Source organism: Haemaphysalis longicornis, unplaced genomic scaffold (assembly GCF_048455015.1).
Source record: "Haemaphysalis longicornis isolate Haplotype H1 unplaced genomic scaffold, Haemaphysalis longicornis Haplotype H1 scaffold_4, whole genome shotgun sequence".
In the NCBI taxonomy this organism is placed as follows: Eukaryota; Metazoa; Arthropoda; class Arachnida; order Ixodida; family Ixodidae; genus Haemaphysalis; species Haemaphysalis longicornis.
Window position 1 is genome coordinate 192772625 of NW_027526361.1, and position 17848 is coordinate 192790472.

A 17848-nucleotide genomic window follows, 5' to 3' on the forward strand; every position below is an offset into this window, starting at 1 on the left:
AAGTGATCATGTCCTTTTGAATTTTTCTGTAACAATACCATTCCAAAAATTGCAAAAAAAAGCATTGCAAAAAAAAAACGAAAAACCATTCGAAATTATCACAAAGCTAACTTCTCAGAAATTAATTCTGAGCTGCATTTATTTTTAATTGATTACTTAGACGGATTCGATGAGCGATCGCTGGAATACAACTGGTCATTATTTAAGAACAAGATCATTGATTTGACCGAACGCTTCATACCTACTCGGGAAATATCGTGTAATCCGAAGGCCCCCTGGTATAACTCCAACCTAAAGCGTCTATCAAACCGAAAAAAATGTCTGTACCGCAGCGCCAAAACATCTCGCAGTAGTTATAGATGGTCTTTGTACCGCTCAGCAGTCAATGAATATGTTACTGCTGTCAAAACTGCAAAACAAAACTTCCTTACCAATACGATGCCTAGTTTTTTGCAAAATATTCCTAGGAAATTTTGGCGCGTCGTAAACCCAGCTGACAGCTCTCGCATTACTCTAACTGACACAAACGGTGAACCTATACCTGATGACGAATGTGCTAGTGTGCTAAACAAAGTGTTTTCTGGTGCATTCTGTAACAATCCCACTTCTTGTCTACCCAGTTTTAAAAGCCTCGACTACATACCGATGTACCCTCTGCAGATCGACCCTAATGGAATAATTAAAATTATTGACTCCCTTAAAATTTCTTCCAGTTCAGGTGTAGATGGTATTAATTCCAAATTCCTTAAAAGTACTAAACATAACTGCTCTATTATCCTAGCAAAGCTTTTTGAGCAATCCTTAGAACAAAGTAAAATTCCCGCTGATTGGGAAATAGGAAAAGTGGTACCAGTCTTTAAATCTGGTGACAGACAGTCCCCCTTCAATTACAGGCCAATATCTATCACTAGCTTACCATGTAAAATTTTGGAACACATCATTTACTCTCATGTTGCCAGCTTTCTTGAATCCAATTCATTTTTTGACCCTGCACAGCATGGATTCCGGAAGTCTTTCTCGTGCGAAACCCAGTTAATTTTGTTTACTCACAAACTTCACTCTATTCTTGACAACCGTTCATTTGCTGATTGCATTTATTTCGATTTTGCTAAAGCATTCGACAAAGTTCCGCACGCGTTACTCCTACTCAAGCTAAGAAATATTGGTCTCGATACTAGCATATTAAATTGGATTGAGTGTTTCCTAGTGCATCGCCAGCAATTTGTCACAGCTAATGACACCAATTCATCTCTAACCCGGGTTATCTCAGGTGTACCCCAGGGCTCCGTCCTTGGGCCGCTACTTTTTCTTATCTATATAAATGATCTGCCCAAATGTATCTCATCATCAGTACATTTATTCGCTGACGATTGTGTCATTTTTCGGGAAATAAATAACGATACTGACTTACCCGCCCTCCAATCTGACATTAATGCCATATCCCATTGGTGCAATACATGGCAGATGGTTCTAACACTACAAAATGCAAATCAATGCGAGTTTCCCGCATCACTACTAACGCGCACTCATATTTCCTTGATGGTAACATTCTTGAAGCGGTTACTTCTTATAAATACTTGGGCATTCATATCACCACTGACCTATCTTGGAATCTTCACATTGAAAGCATCACCAACAAAACCAACCGTATGCTTGGCTACATAAGACGAAATTTTCATTCCGCTCCTTCTTCGATGAAACTGCTCCTTTTCAAATCACTTGTACGTTCACAACTTGACTATGCATCACCGGTATGGGATCCATGTACTGAAATTCTTAGTCATCAACTCGAAATAATTCAAAACAACGCCGCACGTTTCATTTTTTTCTAACTATCAGCCAGCAGCCAGCGTATCCGGAATGAAAAGTAACTTGGGTCTAACATCTCTGACGTCACGTCGCAAAGTTGCACGATTGTGCCTATTCCATAAAGTATTCTCACACAACATGCTTCGGCACGCTTTACTTACTGCACTGTCATACATATCTTCGCGTTTAGATCATGTTCATAAAGTTGGCGTTCCTTCTTGCAACACTAAGGCCTTTTTTCATTCCTTCATCCCACGTACCTCTAGCGACTGGAACCACCTTCCTTCTAATATTGCTACAATTAGCAACCCGGATTTGTTTCGTACCGCTGTGTCTAATATTATATTTTAGGTCATTTGATTCTGTATAACGTCGCATTGATTTCTGCGGATTCCACTTGTCCAATGTATGTATTTTTTTCATATTTGCAATGAATGCCAAAAATTGTCACCCATGCAAACCTCAGCCGCACTTCTCTCGTCGCATCAGGAAGATTGCGACCCTATTGACCCGTATAACTTTGTTTTGTAGAGGTTATAGTTACTTCTGTTCTGCTGTTTGTACTGCAGTTTCCTGATTTGTTGTAATGTATACCCACTCCCCTCTTCAATGCAATTGCCTTGAGGGTATTCCAAATAAAAAAAATAAAATAAAAAAACCCTATTTTTGCTAACATTACAAAGCTACAAGAATTGAAAAAGAGAGCCGTGCGGGCAATTTGAAATGTTCCGCATGGCGCGCGTAGCGCAACTTTATTTTAATGAATATGCTGTAACATCCGCAAAATTCAGCAACAATACATCACTTAAATGGTAGCAGTTGGGAACAAGCACAAAATAACAACTGCATTGCTCCGCTACATAAGTTGACACTGAGTGGCCCCAGCTGTCCGACATGTCATTCTGAAAAACGGCGCATTGCTTTCCTCAGGAGAGACCATGGGAAAACAATCTCACTAATATGCAAGTGCATTGTCAACAATACTAAGACGGCTTTCATATGAATAAACGAAACATTTTGAACGCGCCGTAGTGGAGGGCTCCGGATTAATTTTGGCCAGCTGGGGGTCTTTAACGTGCCCCGAAATCTCGCAAACACGGGCGTTTTTGCTTTTCGCCTCCATCAGAAAAGCGGCTGCCGCTGCTGGGAATCGAACTCGCGACCTCCTGCTCAGCAGCGCAACGCCTTTGCAGATGAGCCTCCGCGCTGGGTTGGATAAACTGAACTGGGCACTTTTTTTTAGTATATATGTATCAATACATGCTTGCCTAAATACCTTTAAGAGATTGCTGAAATGTGACTATCTTTATGAAAATGTTTGTTTTTTAAATTGCGGGATTGTTTTGCTTGCCTCACGTATTTTGTTGGAAAAAAAGTGCGTTCTTTTCTTTGTTTGACTGATTAGTTTATGGCATTGCTACGGCGATAGCCTGGCCATGATAGACGGTACTGCTAAATGCTTATTACATTGTTGACTATGTAGGTTAGGTTTCGTTTTGTGCCTGTCTATTTTATGAAGGATGACCTGACCTGACCTTCTATTTTCTGAAGGATGTGCTTTAAAATTATAGTGCACGTACCCCGTTACGCCGCGTATTAATTTCTCGTGTGCTCCTGGCATTTGTATGTATGAATTGTTTAGTTGATTGATTGATTGATTGATTGATTGATTGATTGATTGATTGATTGATTGATTGATTGATTGATTGATTGATTGATTGATTGATTGATTGATTGAATAATTAATTGAAGCTACACTGAGCTGATAGGGGCGCTGTAGTGGAGGGCCACGGATCAGTATGCGGCGCAAGGGGATCATTCAAAATAATATTTGTACACTGAAAAAGCTTTCAGTATAGCAAAAAGGTGGGTTCAGCTGTCCATTTCCTGCTTTTGTACTATGTTCGAGCTGCGCTAAGCTGCGTAAATGTGTGAACCAAATTACTCACCCCACCGTTTTGTTTTATGGTTCCGCCTCACGTTCTTAAACCAGGAATGCACCACCGCCTTTGCGAAATAAAATCTACGTGTTTTCACTGTTCTTGCTCAGGAAGGGGCTTGGCACTCTACGCAATACCAAAGAATCTGTTTTAGCATGTAACCTATTCGTCTTCTCGCCGCCGGGGTCTGTGTGGGAGGCGCACGAAATTTAGAATGTTGTGTTAAAGGAGACTGTTGTTCCCATGGTTCATTTTACAAGATGAGTGTTCACATCCCCAAGCTAGAAAAGCTAACAGAATGCATTAGTTGTAGTTAAATCATATGATCATATGACATGCAAATGATCATATGAAATGTTATCCTATTTACTTCCGCGTCATATGCCAGCGGACGTGCACAAAAATATTATTCTCAGGCATCCACAAAATAAGACCTACAAATATTGGGATCAACATGTCAATAATGTTACGTCCGCGACGAGCGGTATTCTACTCTTCCAGGAACGACTCAAGCCTGACACGCTGGGATTAAATTCGGAAAACGACTACGGGTGGAACAGAAAGAAGGCACCACACTGCGCTGTGTGGTGTCTTTTCTCTGGTCGTGCCATCCTTGGTTTTCGCATCACGTCAAAAGACCTGCCACCCCTCAGACTCCTTTGACAAACTAGAACTTAGGAATATCCCAAGTCGCTTCAAATACCTAAAACCAGAGAGAGGAAGTCATTTACAAGCTTATCCGGAGTGTCGTTTGGTTCGTTCACGTTTCTTGTTTGCTTAAGACATTGCAAAAATGTAGTTAAGGTGACCCGGTTTTCGTCCCCAGAAACGTTGAAGTTTTTACGACAGAGTGATTGCCCCGAGTCCTTTCCTGACCAATTCCCTCAGAAGGAAAAGAAAAGCTTCGCGGCATGACGTGAATGAATCGCGTATTAGGTGCCCCTCACAAGCAGCCATCCGTGCCTAAGAGAACCAGCCGATGCTTGTACGAGCGCCTAAAGAGGCACTCGTACATCCTCCGAGCGTGTACTGCAAGCAATGTGGTGTTACATTGAGTGCATTAAAGCACTCGCGGTGTTACAAGAAGACGGAGCTCCTCAAACTATATGGCACGCGCCCCCACGAGAGCTTCAGGGCGCGGCTTTAGATTAACTGCACATGACCACACCGTGAAAGCCACTGCATTAAAAAGCACTCAGTTAACTCGATATTTGACATGCTTGTATGGCCACTCTCGGATGCGCCACATCATTTCATCTTGTCGGCCTTTGCGGTTTCTTCAATTTTAGGGGATTGGATTTGTTTTGCATAATATTGTCGCGTAAGAAAAACGTAGTGTGTTGTTCGTGCTAGCTACCAGTTGGCAGTACTACCTTTTCCGGTCACCGGTTCATATTTATGGAGCAGGAGAACGCCAAGGAATATCTCTTACCAAACACAGCGAGGGCCACGGTAGCACTGTAGCGCCTTCCGCTGGCGTAGAGCAGGTCGCACACGTACGTTCCGCGGTCGGCGTAGTCCACCCGATTCACCTTCAGGCTGGGCGGCTCCTGGAGCACGGAGAAGAAGGATCGGCCCTTCCATGCTTCGCCGCGCGTGTGGTGGCCCTTGGAGAGGCCGCCGCGGCGAGACCGTGCATCCAGGCTGTAGAATGGCTCGGTTCCGTTTTCGCTGCCGCCACTCCGGAACCAACGCACCAGGACAGCTGAGTCGTTGCGGCTTTCGACGCGGAGCTTGGCGAGGCACGGGATCACCGCTCGTCCTCCATCGGTAGCCAGGACTGTCGTGCCTCGGGGGTCAGCGACACCAGTCAAGAAACGACACAACGCAGCTACTTACTTTTCTGAACAGCTCATAGTAGAGAAATCTGCTGTACCTACAGAATTTTTTCACTACCTCTAAATGGGCTGCCAATAAATATGCTGCAACTACTTCTGTTTCATGGGCAAACAGGTTTTAAAAATCGACTTAGGGAAGGACCAAAACCACTTTTCTTACTATTTTTTGTCGGCTTGGCCTTAACCAAAATATCGTTTGGTGGTTAAAGCTCGACTAATGTTTCCAACAAAGGATAGTGTTTCATGATACCGTTGACCAGTTTTGTATAGGCTAATTTGTGCACCCCTGGAATATTGCCAATCTAGATGTAAAATTAGATTTCTGCATTCAATTTTGTAGCTATTTCTGCTGTTTTGCGTCTTGTTTGAAAAATTCTGCTACTTACAATTTTTCTCTGGCTTCTCGAACAAGTAATTTCTATTTGGTTTAGTAAAACAAAATGTGGTGACTAAATAAGCAGGTAATTATCACTCGTGCTTTTGGAGACGGCAATGCACGTCATGAACTGCGACAATGTGTTGCCTACCATAAGCTATTCTCTGTAAATCATGCTCTGGCTTCTGTCCCAATAACGCAGAAAATATAAAAAATATACGCGCAGATCGAGCCTTTTATTTACTACCCGGCGTCGAAAAGCAACAACCAACGTCTTAGTTTTCTGCGTTTAGCCCCTCTTCGCAACTCGGGGCACGAGACTATTTCTATTTTGGTCAAAACAACACTATAAATAGGTAAATTTAAAATGTTGTCAGCCATAAGACATTCGCCTTAAAAAAGAAACCGTCGTCCACTAAAATAGAGAACATGAAAGTAACTTTGGAAAAAAAACTTGTGCCAGTACTGTCAGTGTGGAACTTATAAGAGCCGAAAGAGCTTGTCATTATGCCTTGAAATTTATACGTTTCAGGCTTCATTGGAGCACTTAAAATAAATTTTTAAATTGAAAGCAGTTCTTACAAACACGAGACGGGAACTCTGATTTCTGCGGAGTTCAAAACACGACCATTTTCCCAAGGGAAAGCTTGATGTGCTACAGTGACCCAACCCTGTATTGTACAAAGTCTGAGCTACTCGATGTTAATAAGGTACTCACAATTTTCTGGTTTCTTTTTTGCTCCCTGATGTATGATTATTGGTGGGGATCTTTACGTCTTGATATTCGATGTTGCCGTAATCTTTTTGTCAGAGTTATCACAGCGAATCGGAATACTTCAAAGAATCCTCTAAACAAAGGTACTGACTTTTTCTCTCTCTCTTTCTCTCTTTACTACAGAAAAACAAAAGAGACATCAACATTCTACGCCCGCATGCTGCAACGAAGCCGGTACCGCAACCTAGTGAATCATACCGTAATATACACTAAATAAACAGTACCACTCACAAAACCTATTTCCTTAGTAGGTGGTCGTCACGGTTAGTGTATTACTGCAGTATATCTATACCCAATTGTTATTTAATATCTAACCTCGTAGCACTACCGCACAAGAACAACCTGCATGAATGAACATTATGACCCTTCTGAAAAAAAAGTAATAGTTATTTTCAACCGTTTACACCATGTGGCAACAGGTGGTTTGTTGTACAGTGTGCATGTAAAAAGTTATCCTTATGATCTCCGGGGAAATTTTGTCTATTTTGAGTGCTCCGCAATATACGGTATTATGGCAGAGTACCTTTCACTTGGAGATAAATAATCGAAATCAGACAGTAAACGTCAATGGTTTACTGCCCGTATTTTGTTCCCGTTTCAACATAGTAACCATAGTGTGAAAACTAGGACAAAAATTATCACAACTTCACTGACTTAACGTCGCAAACGGTGGTGTTAAGAGCGAAGCTACCTGGCATTTTCTAAGCGTGAGGCTAAGCTTCATACAAACTTTTAAAAGCCAGCAGAGAGATTTTCTACTCAGACAGGTTGAGTGGTTATATATCCATGCCGGGCTCTCTCCCTTTTCCGGTTTTTGAATTCGCCAGACGACACCGTTCCGGTCAGCGCACCAACTATTGCTGGTGCTTCTGACGGGGCCTCTTCTTCCAGATAGTGCGTGATTTTACCCATTTTCCAAATATTCCAAAAGCGACGCCACGCGCACTTGTATATACTGCGTTTAATACATAGCGTGCAACATTGCCATGGCTAGAGAGCGTGATTGGGCGCTTCCCGCGACGGGGAAAGTAGAGCACAAAGCTGTTCAAAGCAAGATACTTTAAAACATTGTGAACTAAGTCATTATAATAACGATTTTGGTAGGTTTACCTGGAAAGACAATGTTTACGTACGTGTACAGCTTCTTTCAGTGTTTCTTACAAGAGGAACTCGGAGATGGCGCCATGTCTCCAAACAGAATGATGCGGAAGGAGCGCGTCTGCATTTAAAGCAAACGAACCGAACGGTTTCGCTACTGCTGCCTGTTCTTTAACTATGTAGCCGCTATGCCCCACTGCGCTACTCTAAGCCAGGACGCGAGGAGAAGTGATACCATTTGTTTATTTTTTGCAGCGGATTACTTGCCTAGCTTCCACTGCGTGCGGTGCATGCCGCTTGCTCTCCCCCTCGCAAGGCGATGGCCCTCTCCACATCGCTCCGCCCGCGTTAGCACGCCCCGACCAAGCACAGCTCCGCTGCTAAAACTTCATAAATAGAAATCCGCACTTTTCTTAGTTACCAAAACTGGATGCAATGCAGATCCAAGCCATGCAAAACCGTTAATCATTCCACTATATTCGGATTAAGGGCAGCGCAGATAGATTGTGTTTACGTATCAATCGCTTTGAACAAAACGCTCCCCATAAAACAGACGGCACAAGATTAGGAAGCGCGATGATCAAATTAGTTGTTTCGAAATTCCTCCGGTTTACTAACGTGATGGGTCAAAGAACAAACAAAGAAAGCAAATTTATGCAAAGGGTAATGGAAGGAAAAGGCAAAAAAATACCTCCTTAAAGCATATCCGCCTTTTCTCCGGAATGGATTATATCTTTTTCTTTTTCAAACTCGCGATATAAAGGGTTCTCATGGGGTGGTGCTGCGTGGCATCTGGCGAATAAACATACCCTAGATAACCTTTTTTTAATGTTTTCAACATCACAAATGCTTTCAGTACGTCGTAAAAACGTGAAAACAGCAACTCATGCTATGGGATCACAAAGTAATTGACTCGAACATCCCTTCTGTACACCTGGGGGAACTCGTTAGCTTGACCATAAACATTTTCCGCTCTTACTCAGTATGCGGGTAGTTTGTGCACTTCAGTGACCTCACTCGAGCTATATTGTGGCGGTGCAGCGTTCAACATTGCAGTAATCAACAAATCTGATAGCCGCTTTGCAACCGCAACGAAATCGAGACCGAAAAAGAAATCCGTACATGCTGCGACGAGAAAATATGGAGTGGCGCTGTGGGCTAGCGATAACTATAGCTTTCGATGCTACGATTCACGGTGTAAAGAGAGAGAGAGTGTGTGTGTGTGTGGGATTGAAAGCGTTACTGGGTCTCTTTAGGACATATATGAGGCGCTTTGTTTTCGTAATGAGCCAGATCCAGAAACCGAAACTAAGTTGCATATAACTGCAGTGACAAAAAAAAAACTCGGCAACTTTCCCCTAAAAAGGAGGTGGCCAAAAATAGATGAGATAACGTCCTGCAAAAAGTGTACGCAGATTGTAGTTCGTATCGAAAATGAGCCCGGTGGTACTGTTTTAGGAATTAAAAAGAGCCAAATGCATTTGCACATCGGGAGTTTGATTTTGGCTTGACTGTTCCGACATTTTCGTGAGTGCTTTCGGAAGTTTTTCTTATTTTTTGCTTGTCGGAGGTGACTTGTTATGAATTCCGGGGGAAATGAGGAGATAGGCGAAATATCTGTCCCCAGATATCAACGGCGAAGTGAACTGAAGAAGATGTGAATGAAATGAAACTGAACAATTTGAAGCGATGATATCATTTCGACTCACCCGTACTTATGGAACAACTGCGGTCGTATTTATTTTTTAATCCAATATTTATTATTTTATTACCTGTATAAATAGCCGCCGCTTACAAGCCCTGGCAAATTTGCCCCTTTCCACCCCCCCCCCCCTCTGAGAGTACGAATTACTTCATGAACGTGAATAAGATATGATCAGCTTCCTTGTGAAGCGGTTTGGAAATTCATGGCAAAGCAATGAAGAGCTTGCTTAGTTTATGAGTGCCATCAGGCGTGCCCAAGAAAACTATCCTAGGGAAGAATTCAAAAGGACCTGCAAATGCTGCCAAGACAACTCACCTGTTCTCCTTGTATACTGTTATACTGCTCATGAAGCCCTGTTGCATAATGTCAATGCCTATTCCACCACACCTCAATCACAGGGTGCTTGAAAGTAAATTTAAATAACGTTTTTGTAAAAATGACGCGTCAGCTGGAGTGTTTCAATTCAATATGAGGCAAATCCAAACCTATCACCGCAGTATTGCTCGAAATCGCGGCATAATTTTCAATTACTTGAGGCTATTACTTCCTTTAGCAGACATGTGAAATGCATCATACAATAGCTTTGATGGCGTTGCATTTACGTCCGCCAACAAACTTCCGATTCTTTCTCAAATTCGAGTTAGGTGGATCTGACTCATTTAAAAAAAACGCCTCGTATGATTTAGATTCATCAATCGAAAGCTCGAAAAAAAACAAGGTGGAAATCTAGGTTGCTCGAATAAAACCAATACCCATGCGTTCAATCGTATACACGTCCAATAATCTCTTTCAGACTGTGGAAGACCTAAGAAGGACCGGAGGAGCAACATACCCATTAGGAAAGGCAAACTGTGGCATCTGAAATGGTAGTTCCGCGTTCGAACATGTTTACCCTATGTGCAAGATGCCCCTGTTTTACTGTGCTGCTTTTCTCAACAAAGCTCACTCACTTCCTTTGGCTGCGAGCGTGTGTGTCCTATTTTCGCTCTCCCCACCTGTCTGTTTTTTTTTTCGCCACATACACTTATGGAAATATGTCGTAATGTTTGCGCAATAACGATGCACGGTGCCATGGTAATCGCGCAGCCGTACCACAAACGCGATATTCGACTAGCGCACTCAGCGGAAACATCAGCAAGGCCACGAGCCAAATATTTATGCAACCCCGCAGATCAGCGCCGCAGTCGATTGATGATGATTTTGGAAGGAGTAAAGCACAACCGGGTGCGAATACTCACTGAAAATGTGTTTCGTCTCTTGAAGTACAGCTTGCTTCCATGCATTGCAAGATCTTTTAAATCAGGAAGTGGTGAAACGCCCTTGCCGTGGGAGTTTTTCTCATGGGTCTACACGCCATCCGCGTCGGAACGTCGTAATCAGTCACTGCATTTGCCATTGAGTTGCGTATTGATTCTTCAACGACAAAAATTGTTAGTGTATCGTCTTTGTAAGTAATTATTCGAATTACTAATCCTGTCTGTTTGTTTTTAATATGAAATTATGATGGAATACCGTGGTCATACTTAGGAAACACTTCTTTAATGCGCATCGTGATTGAGTTTCTGCCTTCTGCTTCATTGGTGACCGGTCCGCCGAGCATTTAGAGCATCCTGTTTTTGTGAAATGACTGTAACTTGGTATTTTCTTTGAACGAGCACGCTCAAGCGCGCGCTACCAAATAGAGACAGGAGCACGCTGGGAGTTTTATTTCTTCTCTTTGCACCCTTTCTAGGGACGAGCTATGTAGTCGTGAGAGATTATTATTAGTTTTTAGGAAAACAAAACAAACGAAAAACGTTTTCGACAAGACCCATTTGCATTCGAACGGGACTACATCCCCAACGTAATTCAGGATTCCCATTGGAATTCCATTTACTTGGCTATTGTGAAACAAAATTTAGTCGTCATCAATCATACACTTACAGCGCACGTGCATCTGCAAGAACTGGCATAGGGCGTTATCCTACTGATTATTGGAATACACTTGAGGCAAAAAAGCGTTTGAAATATGGCAGCTCAGGGAACCATAGAAGAATGAGGGCTAATTAAGAAATGTGACTAGGTTAGAATAGAATGAGTGTTGTATACGTTTTTCTTAAAAGCTGACAAATTCGGTTAAACCCCACTGATTTGATACAGATAAAACGTAAAACCAGTGGCGTAACATTCAATTTTAGGTTTGATATCTGATTTGTGTCTACGCTTCAACAAAGAATACTGAAGAGAAGAAAGCAAAATAACCTAGTGTTTTAAGTTTCCCGAAAAACAAAGGGAAATCAGCTCGAAACGGTTACACTATATTTACACTCTGACTTTAAAGGCGATATTTGTAGAGTGCTGTAATTATACGGGGAGCAGATGCAGGTTGAAGTGTGTAATAAAAGGTGTACCGAAACAGCAGTAACTAGAATAACTATTATATTTCATGCCATTCACTATCCGCCTATTGTTAGTTTAGAGCCACAATAACGAGGTTCTGGAAAGTTTAAGGAAGAAGCACTGTATATCAACGTAGGTTCGTGAGTGGCAAACCGCAGCTTAAATAACAAAAGAGCCGGATGAGAGGGTTTCTGCTAATAAAACTCCAAATGTCTACCCCATTTTGCACGAAAGCAAAAAGCTGTCGTTATCACACAGCATTGACTGGCGCTTAATCTGGATGTACACATCGGGATACTTTCCTATAATGGACAACATAGATTCTTCCCAGAATTTATGAACAACTGCCTACTACGCGCATCACAGGCACGTAGAAGAGCAAACTTCTGGCACTCTCTTCACGAAATGAAAGAACGGTACAACGTTCCCTTTGCGTGAACACGCTGTACTAAAAATTACAGCAGTTTCACTCGCTGGTCTCGGTGATTTACCATAACGCGTAGCCCACACGCGGGGACAGGTGATTTGATCTCCTACGCGTTTAAAAATGGAATATATTCTTTCAACTAGTGACGAACTATCATGTCGGATACACCAGAAAAACTACGCGACCTTGCTTACATAATAACCTCAGCCTAACGTCCTTCTGTGACGACAAGGGCCAGAGACAGCGACTACAAACTAAAACTTTTTAATGAACCACGCACTTGAAATGGGCTATTCATGCAGCACAAAAGCAGTGTGGAGTACGCCTTTGCAACGTATGTAACTTGGTGCCCTCCACCGCAGTGTCCCACAATTCCAAAGTTGTGCAAAATGTTGTACCTACTCTCTTGTTTGAAGCAAAGCTACTGGGTCGAAGGAGAGGGTTTGGCTGTAAATCATTGGAGTGGGGCCCTTAAGGGATAGGTCGTGTAAGAACAATACTGACGAAGCACTGAAACTGAACAATGGGGATTCGAGTCAGAGACGCATGAGGCCAAGGAAGCGATGTGCAGTTGAGGCGTGGCTATTCCACGTCATAACGAGCGCGTTTATGCTCCAAACGGCGGCATTCTGTCCTTAGCGCACGATTTTTCCTTTGTCTAATGCTATGGCCTCGTTTCTTCACGGGTAGTTTCATGTCACAGATGGAAACAAAAGGCCCAATTCAGGGCGTCCCTAAATACATCATCATGTTTTTCGTTTGTTATCTGTGGTGGTTGCTAGCGCGACAGAGATCTGCGAAACTACTGAGGGAACCAACCACACTGCATTTTGAAACGCGGGGCATCGATTTTTTGGCGCAGCGTAGACCTACTCCTTTTTTGAGCGCGGATGGCTATCTATGCAGACTGCGCGACAGCTATTTCATCTGCGATGTAGATAGTGTTGTTTTGTTTCTTTGGGAGCATGTAAGATTTGATCATTGCGTGCCTCGTTGGGGCACTGTTTTTTTCCTTCCTCCGCCTGATTATTGTTTGCTGACTTCGAATTGTTTACGAGCGAAGTTGTTGTCAAAAAAGAACTTGGTCCATGACCGCTCAAACATTGTGGCGCGATTCTTCTCGGCTTCGCTGTTACGCCCACCCATGTCGAAAACCACATTTGCAGAGGAATAAATTTTATTGTTTATTTTTTCTGACGATAGAGACATTAGGGACGCCGTTGAATATGACGGATGTGCAAGTGTGACAGCCCATCATTACACCATGTAGGAAAATCAACAGCGCACGTTGGATGGGGAATACAGCTTCTAATTTCCGTCTTTTTATCATCTCCAACTTTCGGCGACGGCTCACGTCGCGTGTACGCATAACCAGTCAATATTTAAATGGGAGTTATAAGGAACCACGCTCTGACCCACTAGTGTTGTAAAGATGGAGCCGTAGGCCTTTTTTACGTTCGTAAGCTCAAAAATGGCCGTGTATCTGCTGCTTTCATTGCATATACCGACGAAAGACGGTGGTAGACAGGCGCCCCTGGGAATTTGTCACAGAATTAAGCGAAGTAATAATTTAGTGGCCGATGTCTCGAACGGGAGGAGCGACAAACAACTCCCCCTTACGTGCGAATTCGAGAATGTGGTTCAGACCTGCTAACCGGCGATAGGTCCACGCCTGATTGGCCGCTGGCGTGAGGCACGAGACGGGGCACGGGAAAACAGTTTCAAAACAACGGGCATTTACTTCACATTCACAGGAAATTCGAAACAGACAGACAGGAGTTTTGACGAGTGAATAAAACAATGCAGTTGACACCCCGTTGGGGTCAGAGCTGCCAAGACACCGACACGAAGTACATTAATCACAATGAAAGAAAAGGTACACGCCGTTACGAGCCTGAGGAGAAGACGACAGTAAATGAAGGGGACAGTAGAGTATACAATAGGCGGGGTTGGAGGCTTCCCCCAACTACTAACAATAGGCCCGCTAGAAACACATACCGCGTGGTGCACTGAAGGAGGCGGATAAGCCCCTGCAGTCCGCTTAGGGGAATACAACACAGAAGATGAATAGGAAGAGTCCGAGGAAAGGTGGAGAAGGGGAGAACATCTTAGCTGCGGTCCGGCTGATGGTCTCGCCGGGGTGACGGAGGCTGTCGGTCGTCTGTGGTGGGGCGCCGCTGATCAGCGACGCAATTTGGGTGAACTCCGGCCGCGCACTGTCGCCTCCTTGAGGAATCTTCGGGGGCCCGAAGTTCACCGCCGTCGTCGCTCGGCCTCCCCAGCACAGCCCTCAAGGCCGACGCCGCGTCCCGGCCGTACGTCCGGCCACCACCAGTTCTCAGCCCATTCTCCCCGGAAACCCCGCGCTGCACCACGCACACCGTCCACCGGGCCGCGCGTCTTCCGAGAATTCCCGGGGTGCAGCCTTCAGTAGGCCGCGGCACTCTCGCCCACCTCTCTCCCCGAAACACATGGCCAGCCGACCCGGGTGCGACAAGGGCGGCGAGAACATTCCTTCGCTTCGCGGTACGGCTCCTCTCGGCGAACGGCAAGAAATGACGAGCGGCAAAAAAACCCGTCAAGGAGGGACATGAATTTCGCGACAGAATTACGTGTCTCCTTTCTCGTTCCCGCCCCGCTCTCATGCTGTTAAGCTCCCGTTTCGTTCCTCCCAAGATAATTCGCTAGAGGTTTGCTCAAGTCACTTTAAATTTATCGCGTTCCACTGCTCTAAGTCGGGTGCCTCGATTCCAGTGCTGCTGTACGGCGGAAACGCGCGTGAATAGAGGCACCCTACTACAACGTTTATAGAACCACGTTGCCCTACTTCACGAGCTTTTCAGGCGGAACATGAAACCTATCTATTGGAACCTTTCGCGTTACTGTTGCCGTTTGATTTCTTACATGCCGCCAGGTAGCGCAAACAACAGCATGCGACGGTTTTCTGCAGTTGACCTGTAATTTTAGTTGCTATCACAAAAACAAAGCATTCATAGATTCTTGAAATACAGGAACACTCCAAATATCACTTATGTATTGGTTTTCTGCCTTATATTTGCGTAATGTCTTGTTCTTGTTCAACAATGTTGACAAGTAAGAACACTGACACCGCACTTAGATGTTTGCATGTGGTGGTGGGTATGTAAGAACATTGCGCAGCTTCTATTTCATTTTAGCCGGGTGGCTGAAACGAGTCTCAGACACAGAGACATACAGGCATTAGTAAAAAACGAAATTTCTGCGTTGAAGTAGCCCAATGAAGAATATCGTCTCTAACACGTACCTTCAACAATAACAAATACGAAAGACGAAAAAAACGGCTCTTGACGCGCTATTATTATGCCGACGAGTCTCCTCAGCAATTAAAAAGGATAATATTTTTCTTATATTGCGCAATACCTCCTAACGGCCGTTTTTAGAACTCTATAGCTGCAGGAGAAACACTTTGTTACTGCGTGATACCAACAAAAATCCTAAACTATACATGAGGCCGATTGGGGCCGTGTGAAAACAGCTTGCGACAAAAGGGAACAACGAAAACCAGTGAAGTGGCAGAAACCACTCATTTATGGAAGGCATTAGCAGGAATTCTTTCTAATTTGAACGTGCGTACTATAGATAATTAACAGTGACTGCCTAGTTAGTGAGCGGAAGTAGCTTGGCAGGTCGTGAAAAGATCACGTCAGGATGATTCTTTTTAAGGTGGCGTGCTCTGTTTTTATTTTAAAAACTGGTCAAACCGCTTCCGCTCAAAGGACAAGCCACAGTGACTGTAAATGGCAGCGACTCTGGATTTCCTGTTTAGGTAAACACCAGAGGGTGGGCTCAACCTTGCATGGAACGGTCTGACATCACGTTTACCCAGCCAGCCCAACCGCTTCTGCTCGACAGCGGCCACCCTACCAGACGTCCTGCCAGAGTACCGCAGCATATTCCATTCGCCGATTCCTTAATCGAAAAGGTGCGCGGCGAAAGCGCCATCCGATAGCGTAATTGAAAACATTGATCCACATCAGATAATACCTGTGTGATCGCCTCCTGTATTTTATCAATACCAAATCCACCGCCCACTTCACAATGGGAGTGTGACTCCTGTATTGCCGACATCTCCTAAGGTGGGTCCCCGAGCTTCACCGGAATCGCCCCGCCGTAACTGAATTCGGGAGCCCGTCGTGCCTGACTACCAAAGAAACCGATGTTTGAAATTGCCCAAGTAGCGGCGCTCTGGGCAGCGGTATAAAACTCAGCGCCGCGGGGGAGCCCGTTTTGCCAATGTTCTCGCTTTCCAGCAGGCGTCGCCCCGAGATTAACCAGTCACGGGACTAAAGCGCTGGGAAAATTAGCAGTTGGGGGAAAAGGGCCGGAGTAGAAGGAATGGGTTTGGTTGGGCTCTCGGAGCTGATGCGTTTGGCATTGAAAAATCGTGCAATTCGCAGTCAAACGGCGATGATAGTTAAACGCGAAGCTCTCTCGTGATGGATTCTCTGGTTGCCGTCTAAGTTTTACAAACCACTTGGACCATGTCGAAATGTAGCAACCGGATAGACGCCGGCTTCATAGGGCGGAGGGGACCAGATACGATGCCAGCAAGGGGAAGCGTTTTTTCCCCTTCAATTCGGTGTATCCACGTTACCGACACCACCAGTGAGAACAATAAAGCTTCGCTTTAAAACCTCAGGAGCCGAAGGCTATGCGCGGTGACTTCGAGATGTCTGAAGCCAAAGATTTAACTGCACCTACAATCATGATTTTCTGAAACAGCTTGGATGATATATATAGAAAAGAGAAAGCACCTAAACAGCTTTGTGCAAATTTTGCAGTAGGATTATTGCAATCGCAATAAATTATTTGCTAGTGGCTTATATTTGGCATGAGCTAATGGCGTGCGCCAGTTTATAAGTGACCTTAATATATACGAGAATCCTTGTCGGTCTATTTTGGAATAGACATCAGTGTACGGCATGAGAAAGTTCATTTTTGTCCGCATTGTAGCATAATGTGCAGACTCGATAAGAGTAAACAGTTAATTTATATAGCAAACTAAGTGTAAATCTACGGCCGTGTATTGGCGACGCAGTTACTGCTGCGGATGCACTCGAGCAAGCGCCACCTTCTTCTCTAGAAGAGCCGGAACGTACCGTAATTACCCGATTCTAACGCGCATTTTTTTTTCGGAAAAATAGACCGAAAAATCGCATGCGCGTTAGAATCGGATACGAAAACAAAACTGCCGAAACAGCGAAAATTTCGTCCCACCCATCGACATCGCCATCTCAAGATGGCGCCAAAGCCTTCAGCAACAATGTTTCGAACGCAGGAAGCATAGGCGCGTAGGCTTTTCTAGCGGCGTTCAAAGAAATCGTCAAATCGTTCCACTTGCGCGCTTGATAACAGCAATGGCAGCAGCGGCTCTCACGCGTTCAAAACGAGCGGTCGGCTGAAACGTGCGCCTCTGGAGAAGCTCGCGGGATGGGCGTGCGCGGCGTGGGCCACGATCCCAT

At 44.3% G+C, this 17848-nt stretch overlaps 1 pseudogene across 1 annotated transcript in view; it reads right to left on the reverse strand.

The window, feature by feature from the left end:
- The window catches only part of LOC144180164 (uncharacterized), a 75097-nt pseudogene extending 67173 nt beyond the window's left edge, over nucleotides 1–7924 (reverse strand). Inside the window, exons 1-2 of the transcript XR_013324346.1 lie at nucleotides 7900–7924; nucleotides 5182–5580 (exon numbers count right to left, since the gene is read on the reverse strand). The product of XR_013324346.1 is annotated as an uncharacterized LOC144180164 (transcript). The remainder of the gene's footprint in view (nucleotides 1–5181; nucleotides 5581–7899) is intronic.
- Between the last annotated feature and the right edge of the window lie 9924 nt (nucleotides 7925–17848).